Consider the following 17,493-nt stretch of genomic DNA (forward strand, 5'->3'; position numbering starts at 1 on the left):
GTCCAAACACACGGTTAACCCTTGAACTTATAAATCATTTATAAGTGGCCTTCCTAGCCAATTGCAATAGAGTAATCTGTATGCATGCGAAGACAGTCAGGCATACAGAAAATTAAGTAGTCTGTATGCACATCTTGCAAGTTGCAGGGAACATGTTCAGATTACTTCCCTTAAGGCCCAGGCCATGTTTAGAGGCCCGTTCTAGTAAGAAGCATCCGGACTATGATCCTTACGCGATACCATCGCACTCAACAGAAAGCCACAATTTTCATATTTATGAATGCCATAAAACTTGTGTCCACGGAGCCCTCGACAGGCTTGCTCTCTGCTCCAGCAACAGAAGTGGTAACTTCATTACCTTGAGGCAAAGACATCTTGAATATCTTTACGTACGCTGCTGGGGTCCTCTACACCCAGCATCCAGAAGAGCTCTTCGTGTCCCTTAGGCACTTAATAAAGGCCTTTGAATGGAGTCACACACGACCTGCCCAAGACCTAAGAGTAGCCGGGGGACTGGATCTTCCTGGCTCTTTCTAGACCTGACAGCAGGCAGGGGTCAGTCCGCTAGAAAAGGCCGGAGCTCCAGAACGACAGTCTCTCAAAGAGAAAATGTGATGACCGTGTTCCTCCATGTCAAGCGGCATGAACATATCTTCTTGGCGGCAATCTTGAAGGTCTTGAGTAGCGATGATAATTGCCTAGGTCAAAGATCATTCAGAACCCTTGCTTTCCTCCTTCCCCCTCTCCACTGGGCTGCCTTGTGGTGGGGAAACAGAAAGAGCTGGAATCAAACTGGTCATCTTGTTTCCACAGCCGGTTCTTCAGGTGGAGAGATGCCTGGGGAAGTCGGGAGGTTTGACTAGAAGGAAAAGATGAACGATTGCTGTCTGTTTCCTCCATTCCCCAAAACTTCCTGTGTCTGCGCACCTCGGGGGGCCACTTTCCGCCTCTCTGACACCAGCGAGCTGCCAATGAAGGGCCGCTCGCCTTCAATTTGTTCAAACACTCAGTGATTTTAATTAACCAATTGCCGTTCCAAGAACCGACATCAAATACTCTTGTGATCTTTGATGGTGAAGCAGAAACCACTGGGTAGAGGAGACAGGAAATAGCCCTGCCCCCAGCTCCTGCTGGTTACCCTGCGCCAGGCCAGAAACACCCCATAAACCCTGGGGCCGTCATTTATTAGAAATAATGTCATTGAAATGGAAGTTGCCATGGTACAGTGGCCTCCAGCTGAGCCCAGACTACTGGGGAGGCGGGAGGGAAATTGCACTCAGGCTCCGTCTGATTAAACGTTACCGTGACTCCCAGCGTACAGATAAAGCACCACAAAGGGAAGTCGGTGGCGATGTTATTAACAAGGTGATTCAGGTGAGCCTTCCTTTGAACTCGCCGGAACAAATGTTGCAAACACGTCGGGGACAGAGAAGCAAAATCAGAAGCTGAAACAAAATGACTTAATTGCTTTGCCATATACAGGCGTTTTTAAAAATGAGAGTGGCAACAGGAAAGATTGCATCACTGAGCCTTTAAATCCTTGGTTACCGCAAGCAAACACAGCAACAAACCTGGATGGAAAGTCCGTCCAAGTTGAAAGAAAGGCGATGTTGGCTTTATGACAAATGGTAGAGGTATGGGCTCCCTGGGGCAGACAGCTCCTGAATTCTTTTTGCCTGAGGTCATTTTAAAGAGATGTACAGCTGAGCGCTCTGACCCAAAGGAGATGGACTTAGAGCGACCAAGTGTGTGGCTTTGTTGTGGCGCTGTTCTGGAAGTCCTGTTACCTGATGACGCACTCTGGTTTGCGTGGATGAGCCTTACCTTCCCGATGAAATTAACACACATAAGCCAGTCCCCCTCTCCCGTGACCCATCAGCCTGGACACACACCAAATGCACAACTCGAAGTGGTGTGTGGCACCCAGCAGACCTGGCCCCTTGCGAATGTGGAATCTGGCCCTGCCCCCTCCTCGCCACATGACCTGGGGCAAGCTCGTTTCTGGGAGCTGCACGTTCATCATCTCCAAAATTGAGTGAATGATAATAGTAACATCCTCTGTATTCATTATCTGTTGCTGTCTGACAAATGACCTAACACTCAGCAGTTTAAAATCATAGACGTTTATAATATCGCACATTTTCGGAGGGTCAGGAATCTGAGAGTAGCTTAGCTAGGAAGGGTCGGTTCGGGTCCTCTCAGGAGGCAGGTGGCAGCGGGAGCTCTGGTCATCTGAGGGCTCGACTGGGCTGCAGGGATTGCTTCCAAGGTCGCTCCCTCACACAGGTGTGGGCAGAAGGCCTCTGTTCCCCACTTTGCGAGCCTCTCGACTTGAATGACTTTGCAACATGGCAACTGGCTCCCCCCAGAGGAAGTGATCCAGGAGGCAGCGAGGTCGAAGCCACAGTTTCTTTGTTGCAGAACCTTGGAGGTGACATACCGTCACTTCTGCTCTATCCCATTGGCCACACCGAATGTGGGAGAGGGCTGCTAATGCACGAACACCAGGAAGCAGCCATCCCTGGTGCCATCTTGGAGGCGGCCCACCAAGCCCCTTGAAAGACATGGTGGAGATGGGTGAAAATATATATATATTATATATTGTATATTATATATTTATATATATATAATATATATTTTATATATATTATATATATATTAAAAAACATTGTTTTTTTCACCCTTTTGATATATATATATATATATATATATATATATATNCGATTGCAATAGAGTAATCTGTATGCATGCGAAGACAGTCAGGCATACAGAAAATTAAGTAGTCTGTATGCACATCTTGCAAGTTGCAGGGAACATGTTCAGATTACTTCCCTTAAGGCCCAGGCCATGTTTAGAGGCCCGTTCTAGTAAGAAGCATCCGGACTATGATCCTTACGCGATACCATCGCACTCAACAGAAAGCCACAATTTTCATATTTATGAATGCCATAAAACTTGTGTCCACGGAGCCCTCGACAGGCTTGCTCTCTGCTCCAGCAACAGAAGTGGTAACTTCATTACCTTGAGGCAAAGACATCTTGAATATCTTTACGTACGCTGCTGGGGTCCTCTACACCCAGCATCCAGAAGAGCTCTTCGTGTCCCTTAGGCACTTAATAAAGGCCTTTGAATGGAGTCACACACGACCTGCCCAAGACCTAAGAGTAGCCGGGGGACTGGATCTTCCTGGCTCTTTCTAGACCTGACAGCAGGCAGGGGTCAGTCCGCTAGAGAGGGCCGGAGCTCCAGAACGACAGTCTCTCAAAGAGAAACTGTGATGACCGTGTTCCTCCATGTCAAGCGGCATGAACATATCTTCTTGGCGGCAATCTTGAAGGTCTTGAGTAGCGATGATAATTGCCTAGGTCAAAGATCATTCAGAACCCTTGCTTTCCTCCTTCCCCCTCTCCACTGGGCTGCCTTGTGGTGGGGAAACAGAAAGAGCTGGAATCAAACTGGTCATCTTGTTTCCACAGCCGGTTCTTCAGGTGGAGAGATGCCTGGGGAAGTCGGGAGGTTTGACTAGAAGGAAAAGATGAACGATTGCTGTCTGTTTCCTCCATTCCCCAAAACTTCCTGTGTCTGCGCACCTCGGGGGGCCACTTTCCGCCTCTCTGACACCAGCGAGCTGCCAATGAAGGGCCGCTCGCCTTCAATTTGTTCAAACACTCAGTGATTTTAATTAACCAATTGCCGTTCCAAGAACCGACATCAAATACTCTTGTGATCTTTGATGGTGAAGCAGAAACCACTGGGTAGAGGAGACAGGAAATAGCCCTGCCCCCAGCTCCTGCTGGTTACCCTGCGCCAGGCCAGAAACACCCCATAAACCCTGGGGCCGTCATTTATTAGAAATAATGTCATTGAAATGGAAGTTGCCATGGTACAGTGGCCTCCAGCTGAGCCCAGACTACTGGGGAGGCGGGAGGGAAATTGCACTCAGGCTCCGTCTGATTAAACGTTACCGTGACTCCCAGCGTACAGATAAAGCACCACAAAGGGAAGTCGGTGGCGATGTTATTAACAAGGTGATTCAGGTGAGCCTTCCTTTGAACTCGCCGGAACAAATGTTGCAAACACGTCGGGGACAGAGAAGCAAAATCAGAAGCTGAAACAAAATGACTTAATTGCTTTGCCATATACAGGCGTTTTTAAAAATGAGAGTGGCAACAGGAAAGATTGCATCACTGAGCCTTTAAATCCTTGGTTACCGCAAGCAAACACAGCAACAAACCTGGATGGAAAGTCCGTCCAAGTTGAAAGAAAGGCGATGTTGGCTTTATGACAAATGGTAGAGGTATGGGCTCCCTGGGGCAGACAGCTCCTGAATTCTTTTTGCCTGAGGTCATTTTAAAGAGATGTACAGCTGAGCGCTCTGACCCAAAGGAGATGGACTTAGAGCGACCAAGTGTGTGGCTTTGTTGTGGCGCTGTTCTGGAAGTCCTGTTACCTGATGACGCACTCTGGTTTGCGTGGATGAGCCTTACCTTCCCGATGAAATTAACACACATAAGCCAGTCCCCCTCTCCCGTGACCCATCAGCCTGGACACACACCAAATGCACAACTCGAAGTGGTGTGTGGCACCCAGCAGACCTGGCCCCTTGCGAATGTGGAATCTGGCCCTGCCCCCTCCTCGCCACATGACCTGGGGCAAGCTCGTTTCTGGGAGCTGCACGTTCATCATCTCCAAAATTGAGTGAATGATAATAGTAACATCCTCTGTATTCATTATCTGTTGCTGTCTGACAAATGACCTAACACTCAGCAGTTTAAAATCATAGACGTTTATAATATCGCACATTTTCGGAGGGTCAGGAATCTGAGAGTAGCTTAGCTAGGAAGGGTCGGTTCGGGTCCTCTCAGGAGGCAGGTGGCAGCGGGAGCTCTGGTCATCTGAGGGCTCGACTGGGCTGCAGGGATTGCTTCCAAGGTCGCTCCCTCACACAGGTGTGGGCAGAAGGCCTCTGTTCCCCACTTTGCGAGCCTCTCGACTTGAATGACTTTGCAACATGGCAACTGGCTCCCCCCAGAGGAAGTGATCCAGGAGGCAGCGAGGTCGAAGCCACAGTTTCTTTGTTGCAGAACCTTGGAGGTGACATACCGTCACTTCTGCTCTATCCCATTGGCCACACCGAATGTGGGAGAGGGCTGCTAATGCACGAACACCAGGAAGCAGCCATCCCTGGTGCCATCTTGGAGGCGGCCCACCAAGCCCCTTGAAAGACATGGTGGAGATGGGTGAAAATATATATATATTATATATTGTATATTATATATTTATATATATATAATATATATTTTATATATATTATATATATATTAAAAAACATTGTTTTTTTCACCCTTTTGATATATATATATATATATATATATATATATATCAAAAGGGTGAAGAAAAACAACATGCATACATTTAATAAATATGTGTAGAGTGTTCCCCATGTGCCAGATATTGCTCTAGTTTCTTGGATGATATTAACACACGAAACCAAGGTTGCTATGCTAGGCAGCATCCAGCTAATATTCCAGGGGAGGGACAACAAGAGCATTAAAGTAAATATAAGTGACAGGGAGATCACGCAGCATATTTTAAGGCAGGAAGTGCCCTAATAGAAGCAGGAAAAGGAAACACAGGTTAAGTGGCATTAGGAATGCAGATGGGGGAGAGGCAGATTGAAATATTAAAGGTGGGATCAAGGGAGGCCTCACTGAGAAGGCAGAATTGGGAGGACTTGAGGGAAGCCGTGGAGGGAGGCCGGCCAAACAAGCACGCAGAGGAAAGCAGTCGAAGCAGAGGAAATGTCTGGAGTGTGGACCCATCGCACCTCTTATGTGAGACGAAGAGGCCTGGACAGTGAGGGGATATGACTTAGGAGTGAGAGTCAGAGGGATGGGACAGGGTCTCGTGGCCTTGTAAGCCGTCTGCGACAACCTCACCAGCTCACTCTGGGGAGGGCAAGTGACCAAGGCCAAGGTGCTTGGTGTGAAACGTAGGCCATGAGGTGCTAGGGCCTCTCCTCCCAAGGCCGCTCCCAGCCAGTGATGGATGGGGTGCAGGAGGGCTAGGAGGCAGGCCCTTTCCAGGGAAACATGAATTCTGCTGGGCACACCCAGGCGTGGGGACTGCCTCCCCTAATTTTCCTCCTATCTCGGCCTCGCCTGGGGTCAGACTGGCTTTGCAGTCTGACAGCTCTCCCCACCTCCAATGCTCCTTCCCGATTTTCTCTCATTAGATCCTCTACAAAATGCCTGGCTCGGGTACTCCCCGCTTGGCATCTGTGTCCCAGGGACCTGGGCTAGTGCCCCGGGGTAGGGGGCTGGTTTTACACGACATGAAGAGGGCAGCCATTGCCATGTTCTCAGCAGAGGAGGAACACAACCTGAGGCATTTTTAAAGGATCATCCTGGCCGCAGTTTGGAGGAGAAAGCAGAGTGTAAGCAGGCCGGCTGGAAGGTACTGCCGTGATCCAGGCCTTGAGGGGGCTGCTGTGGGGCTGGGGGCATCAGAAAAGGCAGCGAATTGTGTCTCATTCTGAGCATAGTTCGAAGGCAGAGCCTGCAGGGTTTCCTGGTGGTTCGATGGGAGAGGTAAGAAAAAGAGGAGTCAAGGATTTTCCACCTAAGAAACTGGACAAAGAGAGCTGCTTAGAATGGGGGAAAGCCATAGATAGAGCAGAACTGGGGGAAACGTGGAGACATTCGAGTGAAGATCTCAGGTAAGATTTGGACCTGCAGTTGAACCTTGAACAGCTAGGGGGTGAGGGACACCAACCCCCTCTGGCAGCCAAAAATCCACGTGTAAATTTTGACTCCCCCAAAACGAAACTAACAGCCTACTAACCGATAACGTAAACAGCTGATCAACACATATTTTGTATGTTGGTGTACCTGGGGGGCTCAGGGGGTTGTGCGTCTGCCTTCTGCTCAGGTCATGATCCCGGGGTCCTGGGATCGAGCCTCGAGTCAGGCTCCCTGCTCAGCATAGAGAAAACACATTACAGCCCTGCACTGTATTGATGGAAAACAGTCCATGGGTAAGAGGAGCCTTTCAAACATGTCAAACCACGTTGCTCAAGGGCCGCCGTCACATAGGTGTCGTTGGGGAGCGAGGTCTGGGTGCAGAAAGACATCTGAGCATTGTCATGGTTTATGGTCTCTAAAGACAAGGGGCAGGATGGGACCCCAGGCAAGCGAGCACCAGTCAGGATAAAGAAGACAAGAGGCCCAGGTCACTGTGACAGGAGGAGCGTGAGCAATAGCAGGGGACCCCCGGCAGGGAACCGAGGGAAGGTGGGCTCTGGAAGCAGTGAAGACAGCACAGGAAGGAGGAGGGAGGCAGCAACAGGGCCAAATGCAGACACTCAGCACTGTGCGGTGCATTTAGCAATGCGGGGGTCAGAGGTCCTTAGTGCGGAACAAGACAGTCCCTGCCTTCTCGCTCAGAAACCACCCCTCGCACACGTGGGCACTCTGCCATCCTCCCCTGGCCTGAGCCCTGGACGCCCCAATTCCTCGTGTCCACCACACCCACCTTCCCAAGCAGCTGTGCGGGCTCTAAACCCCCTGCAGGGGCCAGCCTCCGTGGGAGAAGCCTCTCCCCAAGAACCCGAGAATGGGGCCCAAGCCCTTGCATGGCAGGTGCACACCCACGACTTAGCAAGGCTCTTCCAGAAGCGGACTTTCTCAACCAAAGGAAACTGTTCCTGTGGGTGGCGTTTCACGTGGAAGAGCAGGTCTTGAGTCTCAGACGCGGCACAGGGGACGAAGGTAGGAGAACGCTGCACTGAGGGTGATGGGAGCAGGGCCCTGGTCCAGCTCTTCTAGTGACTGCTCTGTGGCTGGGCTCTGTGGCTCGCCTGTCGTGCCCTTAGCTGCTTCATATGTGAAGTGAGGGGTTCAGGCCGTGGAAAGCGAAATGCAGTGGGGTCACTGATGTCAAGGGGTTTGAAAATGGATCCAGGAGGTCATGAAGGAGATGGAAGCATGAACTGGGGCCAGACAGCAGGGACCCCAAGGACTCGGCCCCAGCACCTGCAACCCGCTGCAGGGAGCCCCCGCTCCACGACCGCTTAGGAACCAATTACATTCAGTTAAGATGAGCTTTCTGCTGCCAACACCAATCAAAAGTTCTTTGTAAACAATGCGTCCAAGCATTCCCCTTTTTGCTTTAAAAACCCCTGATTTCTGCTTCCTAGTGGAACACGATTTACGTTGCTACCCACATCTGTTTACTCTGAACTGCGATTCTTCGATCCCAAATAAACCCTCTTGCTTCCTCATTGCCTCTTGACAACTTCAGGTTGAAGTGGCTGACGGCTCCCCCTGCCATTGGGATGAAAACCTCCACTTGTCCCTCTAGGCACCATGGTGGAACCTTCTCAGAACATCATGGATTTCTGAGAAATTTAATGTTGGCTTAAGAAATTTAAAAAGGGGATTTTCAGCAGAAAAGGGACTATAGAAGCCTCATTCCTATAGTCTTGTTAGACTTATCGCACTGCGTATGTTTTATTAGACACGGTCATTGGAGGAGGGGAAGGAGCAGCTGTTGACCCCAGCTCATCTGTCCCCAGAGTCTTACTCTAGAGTCATTTGTGATCTGTTTAGTTAAGAGAGGGCAGTAGATACAACGATTTAGGAAAATTACATGAAAGGAAACTTTGAATCGAGACACTCATTCATTACCTTATTTTTTCCCCCTAGGACTTGGAAAGATGAGCCACCAACCGGTTGCAATCTTAGGTCAATGTTGGCCACAGAAAACCAGTTTTCCAGGCTGCGAGTCACTTACTAGACTATCTCCCCGGTCTCCTCCAGCTGTGAGTGTCCAGGATTCTACGGTGACAGTCTCCTTGTCCTCCATGGAGAGCCCTGGGGTAGGCCAGCAGCTGAAGCCACCTGAACCACTACAGCGAGGGCCCCTGAGGCCAGGCTGCTTCCCCAGAAGCTGAACGGCTTTGTTTTATTTTAGTTAATGAATTCAATAAGGTTCCTGTGCAGGGGGCTTCAGACAGATGGCATATTGAAGACTGCCAGCTGCTCTCCTCTGTGAACGCGGGAGAAGCCAAAAGAGAGTGTAGAAGGACCACTTCGATGTTTCAACCTCAGAATCAAAGTATCTGTGAAGATACAGACATGTCTGAGCATTTCTTAGAACATAAAGCAAGGAAAGATGACTTGATGACTTCTTTCCCCATCACCCCTTCTTTTTCTCCTACCGCTGGTCTAAAGCCTCATGCATGTAGTTACCCTGTCAGCCTCTAGATGGCAGTCAAGGAAAGCAAAGACAAAATTCTCCCATCTAATGGGGGAGAGCTGCAGAAACTAATAAAGGCGGGATTAAAGCTACAAAAACAAATGTCATTTTTTAAAATACGGCGTCATACAAGTAAACAGGTAAAAATGTGGAGAAAAAAGTAGAACAGGGAATTCTTGCATATAATACATAACCAATTCTTGAGAAATCCCATTCAAAACTACTTAGAATTCTAAAACCATAAGAAATACATAATTCACTCAGGATACACCTTTGAAACTTCACAGTTACAATGCCAATATTTATTCCTCACTTTATGCAATAAATAGCATTCCTCTAGGTGACTCCTAACATTCATCTAAATTCTAAAATTCCCTGAAGATACTCCCGAAACGTACAAGCAATTCAGTTTTTGCAACTTGATTCACATTTTCTGATAGGTCTTAACACAGCCTTCTTGTTGATTGTTCCGCTCTGTCTAGTCATCCTTAACGCTTTGGAACTAATATCCAAAATGAGATCTGTGATATTTCCTCCATCCGTTCCTTTCTGGGAGAACCTATTTGAGGCTGTCTCCTTCCCTGGGCTGTGGCTGCTCTGCACGCTGTGCCCTTAAGACTCTGGAGCTTGACAGAGAGTAGGTGTTTAACAGGTGCTGAGTCGACTGTGTTCACTGCAGTGAGGGACCTGTGTGTCATGGGTCCTTAAATGGGACAGCAGATGTGCCAGGATGGGCCTCAGGACGCTCAGGTGCAGAGGGCGTGAGCGCAGGCCTGCTGTCCAGTAGCACACAGCCCCCACCACCCGAATCCACTTCCCCAGAGATGCCTGGAGGGCAGAACTTGGCCGTGACAAGGCGCTAAGGCCAAACGGCTATTGGAACCAATATCCAAAGAAAAGAAGGCAGACCTGACATCCAAGGACAGCCAAAATTGAGGCAAGCGAACAACTCAACTGCAGTGATGGAGTCTGGCAAACACAGGGCCAACTAGCCAAAGGACCAACTTCCAGCTTATATGGATGAATGTCTTCCTGGCAGTGTGCCCACCTTAAACTTTACTGATACGCAGTTCAGAGAGAAAAACAAAAGTGTGCTTGACAGTCTCAAGTGTTTATTACTGAAAATACTTTAAAAAAAAAATTAAGGCTCTTTCACAAAGACCTAAATTCATAGGGTTGGAAGGGACCCCAGAAATCGCCTCGTGTATTCTGAACCTCCAGGTGGAGCAGCTCTTAAGCCATGCCAAAGCCAACTGGCCCCTGGCCCCTGTCCTTTTCACCGGGTTTCCGGAGCAGATTCAGCCAAGGTCTCCTGCTTCTTTCCCTTTACTGTTAGCACCTTCTTGTTAATGCTCAACCGTGAATTAAGACAGACCTAGATTCAAATGGCGATGTGAGAGTAAGTAAGCTACCTGGCCTCTCGGATCTGTGCTTTCTGCATTTGTAACATGGGCGTGAGAATACACACCCATTGGAGGTGTTGCAAGGCTTGCATGAAATACATGTAAATAACTGTGCATGGTGCTTGGTCATTACAGCTAATCGATAAATATCTGGTTCCTTCTCTTCCTTACTCCTGGTGGGGAATGGCTAGGTTCTCATAATAATTGGGGAAGTGCTATTGAAATTTAGTGGTCTGGACGTCACCAACATGGCGTCCCTGTGTCAGTCCACGTTGCGGGGGTTTGTTCCTGGTGATTCCAAGCAGAGGGCCGTGCAATCCGCCCAACCATTAGGTCACAGTTGCACCATTACGGCGATTTAAAAATAAACTTTGGGGGCGCCCGGGTGGCTCAGTGGGTTAAGCAGCTGACTCTTGATTTCGGCTCAGGTCATGATCTCAGAGTTGTGGGATCGAGCCTGCGACCGGTTCCACACTCAGTAGGGAGTCTGCTTGAGGATTCTCTCTCCCTCTGCCCCTCCTCTCTGTCTCTCAATCTCTCAAATAAATAAATAAATCCTTAAAAATGAACTTTGTGTGAAGGAGGTTATAGTATCCATTTGGGGGTAGAAAGAGGAGCGTTAAAACAAGGTACTACATTTATTTTCAAACAGCACTGGGTCTGGCAGGCAGAGGCAAACCTGCAAAACCACAGCAGCTGCAGGAGCTCTGTGCAAGGGCTGTCCTCAGCCACCTCCTCTCTGCACGGACCTGCAGAAGCAGCCCTTTGCTCCGAGGGTCCCAACAGCTGCAGGGACGCTCTCAATGCCCCCATGGTGTCAGGCCTGGGCTCTGAGCAGCAACCAGGTTTGAGTGAGGTCCAGATGTATGGTGTTCCCCACTGAGCCCCAGGGGAACCCCCTAGCGTACCCCACTTGCCTGAACTTTCTTTCCCTCCAGCTGCAGGCCCTGAGGGAAGCCAATCCTCTGTCTCCCACTGCCTGTACAACAAGGGAAAGACCACTGGGCAGCCCAGGGCAGAGTTCCATGCTGCCCAGGGACAGTCCCCGCAGGGGTGCTCACTTCCCCATTCACTCCCTTCCATCTCCCTCCTCACTACAGCTGTCAGACTGAGCAGATAACTCTGCAATGGCGGGGACATATACTTATACTGAACCCCACAATATTTGGGACATACTTATACTGAAAAAAATAATATGTTATTTATTTGAAATTCCAATTTCATTAGACCCTGTTTCATCTGGCCACCCTAGTCCTGATGTTTCCCCCCTACCCCAGGTGAGAGGCGGGAAGAAAGTCAGGGAGGCCATGGAGAAGGAGGGGTGGTGGGAAAACCTGTGGAGGACAGACCACCCAGCTCAGAGTGTGGCCAGGATAGGAAAGGGCTGCTGTGGGGGGCTGGCTACTCTTTTCAAGCTTGCCTGAGGTTCCTCCCTCTGAGAGTTAGAAGTTAAGAAAGTATTTAGAGTTAAGAAAATGTAAATATGTCTTTCTATGCTGATGTTCTCCAGGGTCAACTCATTTTAAAGAGGAAGAAACAGAGGGAGACACACAACCCTTCTGACCCCAAGATAAAGATCGCAATAAGCCTCCCAGCTCCCCAAGAACCATAGCTGGTCACAGAATGAGAGTTAACGGGAGCTTTGAGGTCACTCGTGGGACCATCTCAAGTTCCAGGTGGGCAAACCCAGACCAGAGAAGCAAGGAACTTGCTCTTGACCCCCAGAGCGTTGTTCTCTCCAGGCTGCCGTATCAATAAGACAGCAGGAGACGAGGGTCTGGATGATAACCACAGTGAGTGGGATAGTCAGCCCCTGCGTTTTCTGAGAACTGAGAGTCACCCTGAGAAGTTATGAGTTGATATATCACTGAGAAAACTCTGTGCACTGGGCAACAATGTTATCGGCAAATCTTGATCTCTTGAAGGTGGAACCCGGGGTTGTGAGAACAGATGAAAGTCTTTGACTATCAGGTTTTCTCAAAGCCAAGGGTCTCGTGACCTAAAGGAATAAGGTGAGTGTGAGATATTTATGACATGGCATGTATACCCTCTTGTGAAATAATAGAAAATGTATATATTGGCCTCTGCACTCCCCCCACAACTCAGTTCCCAGCACAGAGCTCCTCAAACCCTTGTAATTTCCTAAGTGACAAGAATACCCGGGGCATCTTTGTTTCTACTATTTCGTCTTTGACCCTGAATCCTGACCTAAGACTTCTAAATCCCTAGTGATTCCCTGGGTGGTAGCGGTGCCTTTTGTTCTAAAGAGGTGACTCTTGGGGCACCTGGGTGGCGCAGTCATTAAGCGTCTGCCTTTGGCTCAGGGCATGATCCCAGCGTTCTGGGATCGAGCCCCATGTCAGGCTCCTCCACTATGAGCCTGCTTCTTCCTCTCCCACTCCCCCTGCTTGTGTTCCTTCTCTCACTGGCTGTCTCTGTCAAATAAATAAAGAAATAAATCTTTAAAAAATAAATAAAAATAAAGAGGTGACTCTTGATTGGCCCCTGGATGATAGCAGCCCACCAGAAAGACCAGGCTGTGATTAGAAACTTAGAACTGTTAGCCCCACCCCCCATTTTCCGGAAAGGGAAGAGAGGCTGGAGATGGAGCTAATGATCCATCATGCCTGTGTGATGAAGGCTCTGTAAAATCTCCCACAGTAGGGGGTTCGGAGAGCTTCTGGGTTGGTGAACATGGGGGGAACGCTGGAAGGACAATGTGTCTGGCCAGGGCATGAAGCCCTGCACCCCTTCCCACACACCTTTCCCTATGTGTATCTTCCTTTGGGATATCCATTCATCCGTATCCCTTACCATATCCTTTCACAATAAACAGGTAAAGAGTGGGTAAAGTCTGGAAGCCATTCTCGCGAATTAATCAAACCCAAGGAAGGGTCTGTGGGAACCTCCAACCCACAGCTAGTCAGTCAGCAGCACAGGTGGCCTCCTGGATTTGCGACGGGCATCTGAAGTGGGAAGACAGGAGAGTCTTGTGGGACTGAGCCCTCACCCTGTGGGATCTGACCCTGTGTCCAGGTAGATAGTGTCAGAACTGATTTAAATTGTGGGACACTCAGCTCGTATTACAGAATTTCTTGGTGTGTGTGGGAAAAACCCAGGTGGTGTCAGAAGTGTTGAGTGTAGCAGTAGCAAGAGCATCAAGGGAAAATGCAGGAGGAAGAGGGGGGTTTTTTCTACTCACCTCTGCTAGCAATAGTTAGGATTCCCTTAACCTTGAACTAGTCCCTAGAGGGGCTGACACTCTCCTGGTGGTGAACTTTCGACATTGCATTCTGGAATCTAAGCAGGTAGCTCAACATTCTTGGTTGGGGGGCCGGTGTGGGCTGTCCTGCACATTTAAGGATGTTCGAGAGCATCTCTACCTATTTGAAGCCAGTGGCAACCCCCCTCACATTATGACAATGAAAAATGTCTCCAGATATTGCCAGATGTTCCCTGGGGACCAAATCACCTCCCCACACCACTGAGGAGCCCAGATCTATAGCACCGGACCCCAGGCCCCCTGGGCCGGTGGCTGCACCATTCCTGCCTCGTGTCCTTTAATCACCAACTACAAACAGTTGGTTGAACCCCACCAGAGAGTGTGACAGTGATATTCTTCAGCCAACACTCAAGCCCAAATACTCCAGTTGCCAGGACCAAAACCCAGCTGGGACCGATGAGACAAGATTATCTCAGTGGATGTGTCTGCATGCGCCCCCAAAACCAGAAGGTCGTGTCTGACCTCCTGGAGCATTTCCATCTCCTTGGACCCGGGATACCTGCTCCGCACCCCACCTGTGTAACTGCTCCTGAACCTTTTATTTGGGCATCTCTCTGAACAATCCTTCTAGCTTCTAGATTCTTGCCTCCCTCTGGCTTCTGTGTGCCGTTTAACTCAGATGACAGACTCCTTGCTCCAGTCTGACCTAGCCTCTCACAGCTCCCCAGGGAGACAAGCGTCCCTGGGGATTCAGATAGTTTCAGGAACTATCATGACTACACTGGTTTGCCCCGAAGTTTCCATTTCTGATCACCAGGTGAATAAATCCAGAAGAACCTTCCAAGCCTCTCTTACAGCCTCTTCTCACTCAGAGCCGAGGAAAGAGGAAAGCAGCTAGCAGAGGAAGAATGGGGGGTAGAGCATGAAAGGAATCTTTGTTTTGTTTTGTGTTCCACCATGATGCATTAGGGTGAGCAGTAACCCATGCTAATGGGCCTTAGTCATGAAAGCTGTACTTGCCCGAGGACAGGGAAACTGGAAGGAAAACAAGCAGAGGTTTCGTGGAAAGTCCATGGGTGAGAGTAGATTAAATGTATATGGTGCAAACTGTCTCCCAGGCCCTGTTCCTTTTCTCTTGGGTGGCAGTGGGAAGCCACACATTTGCAGAAACCAGCCGCGCCCCGGCTGCAGGGATCTTTGAGAGCAGCAGGGTGGCGCCAGATGGCAGGAAGGGGAAGGCAGCAGCCCCCAGCTGGGAGGGTGGGGCAAATCTGAACCTTGGAGCTGGTGAGATGGAATCTCTGTAGTCTGAAACATTTAGAAGATGTTTTTGCAAAGCTCATGTACTTAATCAGTGGTGAGAGACAAAGGGCCTTTCTGACTCATACAAATTCTACTGGGGTTGGGTGACCTGAGTGTTAAAAGACATCTCAGCTAAGACAAATGAGAAAGTTCTAATAGTTAATCACTGACGAGTCTCCCCAAGTGCCAGGCTGCCAGATGAGAACACACACTGCCTTGCCCTGATGGCATAATTTGTCATAAAGCTCTGGAGCAAGAGCCGTGACAATTTGATTTCACAGATACCTCCATCCGTTGACGTGCGTCAGGAACAGGGAAGGAGCTTCCTGCATCAGCTGCCACCACCTCAGGCCTTCAGAAATGTGGCCCTGCTGTGGCCTGAGGTACGCCATCGGTCTTAGTCTATTTGGTCTGCTATAATAAGAGGACTGTAATCTGGATGGTCTAAACAATAAACATTTATTTCTCACAATCCTGGAGGCCAGGAAGTTTGAGAGCAGAGCACAAGCAGACTGAGTGCCTGGGGAGAACCAGCTTCCGGTTCACAGAAGCTGTCTTCTTTCTGTGTCCTCACATGATGGACCAGGGAAGGAGCTCTCTGGGGTCTCTTTCATAAGGGTGTTAGACCCATCACCACATTGGGGAATGAGGATTTTAACACTGAATTGGGGGGGGGTCATAAATATTCAATCTGTTGAACGATCCTACCTTTATTCCTGCACGTTCTCTGGAGAAGGGTCGGTCATACTTGAGTACGAGGAAACGTCCATTAAGTTTGGTGAGGCAGCTGGAAGTACTCTGAAGGTTCAGGTGTTTCTGATTTCTTTTTTTTTTTTTTTTTAAGATTTTATTTTTTATTTATTTGACAGAGATAGAGACAGCCAGCGAGAGAGGGAACACAAGCAGAGGGAGTGGGAGAGGAAGAAGCAGGCTCATAGCAGAAGAGCCTGATGTGGGGCTCGATCCCGCAACGCCGGGATCACGCCCTGAGCCGAAGGCAGACGCTTAACCGCTGTGCCACCCAGGCGCCCCTGGTGTTTCTGATTTCTAAGCTCACACCTGACTATGAGGCCGACTGTAGGTGGTAGGCTTCCCTTCTTTCTGTCTTCATAAATCCAACACAGTTAGCCCCTGACTATCCCTCCCCCTTCCCTTGCCCACTCTTCTGTCTGCGCTGGATGCTGCCCCTTTTCCTGACTGAGGGCCTTTGCTTGCTGGAACATTCCTCCTCCTGAGAGCCCCAGGGTCACTCCCATAAATCCTTCTGAGTTTGTTCAAGGAGGCCTCCTCTGGACACTCTTTCACTGGTCTCTCTCCCCTACTAGAATGCAAGTTTTACAAAGGAAGCAGTTTTTGTCTCTTTCATTCACTAGTTAGGGCCATGTCTGGTACACAGTAAGTGTTAATAAACATTTGTTCTATGACTAAATGTCCTCCTGTCGCTCGGTCATTGTTCCTTTGGATGACGGGATTCTGATAAAATTTCCTCCACCTACGTTCCAAAGGACACTGTTGTTTCTCAAGAAAGGAAACTGAGTTACTAATATGCAGGTGGAATTTTCTCTAATTTCCTGCATGGCTATGGAGTCTTTTCTGTTTTTCATATTCCCTCATCCATTCATTAGAGAACCAGAAAGTCCATGCCTGGGGATATCATTTTACTCAGAAAAAGCGTCTTTTATCTGTGACCAAAATTCCTCTCCTGACTGTTCCCATCTACACAGAACTCAAACACAGCCTTTATATGGTTACTAAGATGCCAAGTATGTGACAAATCTACTAGATGATTGATTCTGAGCTCAAGCCGTAGCTTGTTAGAAAAGGGAAATCTCCTACTTGCCTCAACATTTGATACAAGACTCAGTAGGAGGAAGACAGCATGTAGTCACCAAACACTGATATAAAACTGAAACAAATCCATCGTTAATGTTCATCACATGATATCTGAAACTATAGCTTTCTTACTAGGAAACATGAAATGTAAATAGTTGAAGAAGTCTTAAAGTGATAGAGTTCTAAAACTCCACATGTTAGTAAAACGGAGTGTTTGAAAAATGATCATTGTGTTGCATTGAATTGTTCTTTTCCTTTTTGTCAAGAAAACCACCTACACGACTTCTTTAACCAGGACCAAAGGGAACATGCAGAGGGACGGCTAAGAGCAGAGAAGTCACTTGACTAGGTCTCCAGTGTCCTCGAGTTAAAAGATCTACTCTCCAGGAACTGGCTGTGTCCCTATGGACACTGTTTAAAACCTGTGGTCCTCAGAGGAACCCTCTTACACTGTTGGTGGGAATGCGAGCTGAA

Source organism: Ailuropoda melanoleuca, chromosome 15 (assembly GCF_002007445.2).
Source record: "Ailuropoda melanoleuca isolate Jingjing chromosome 15, ASM200744v2, whole genome shotgun sequence".
Lineage (NCBI taxonomy): Eukaryota > Metazoa > Chordata > Mammalia > Carnivora > Ursidae > Ailuropoda > Ailuropoda melanoleuca.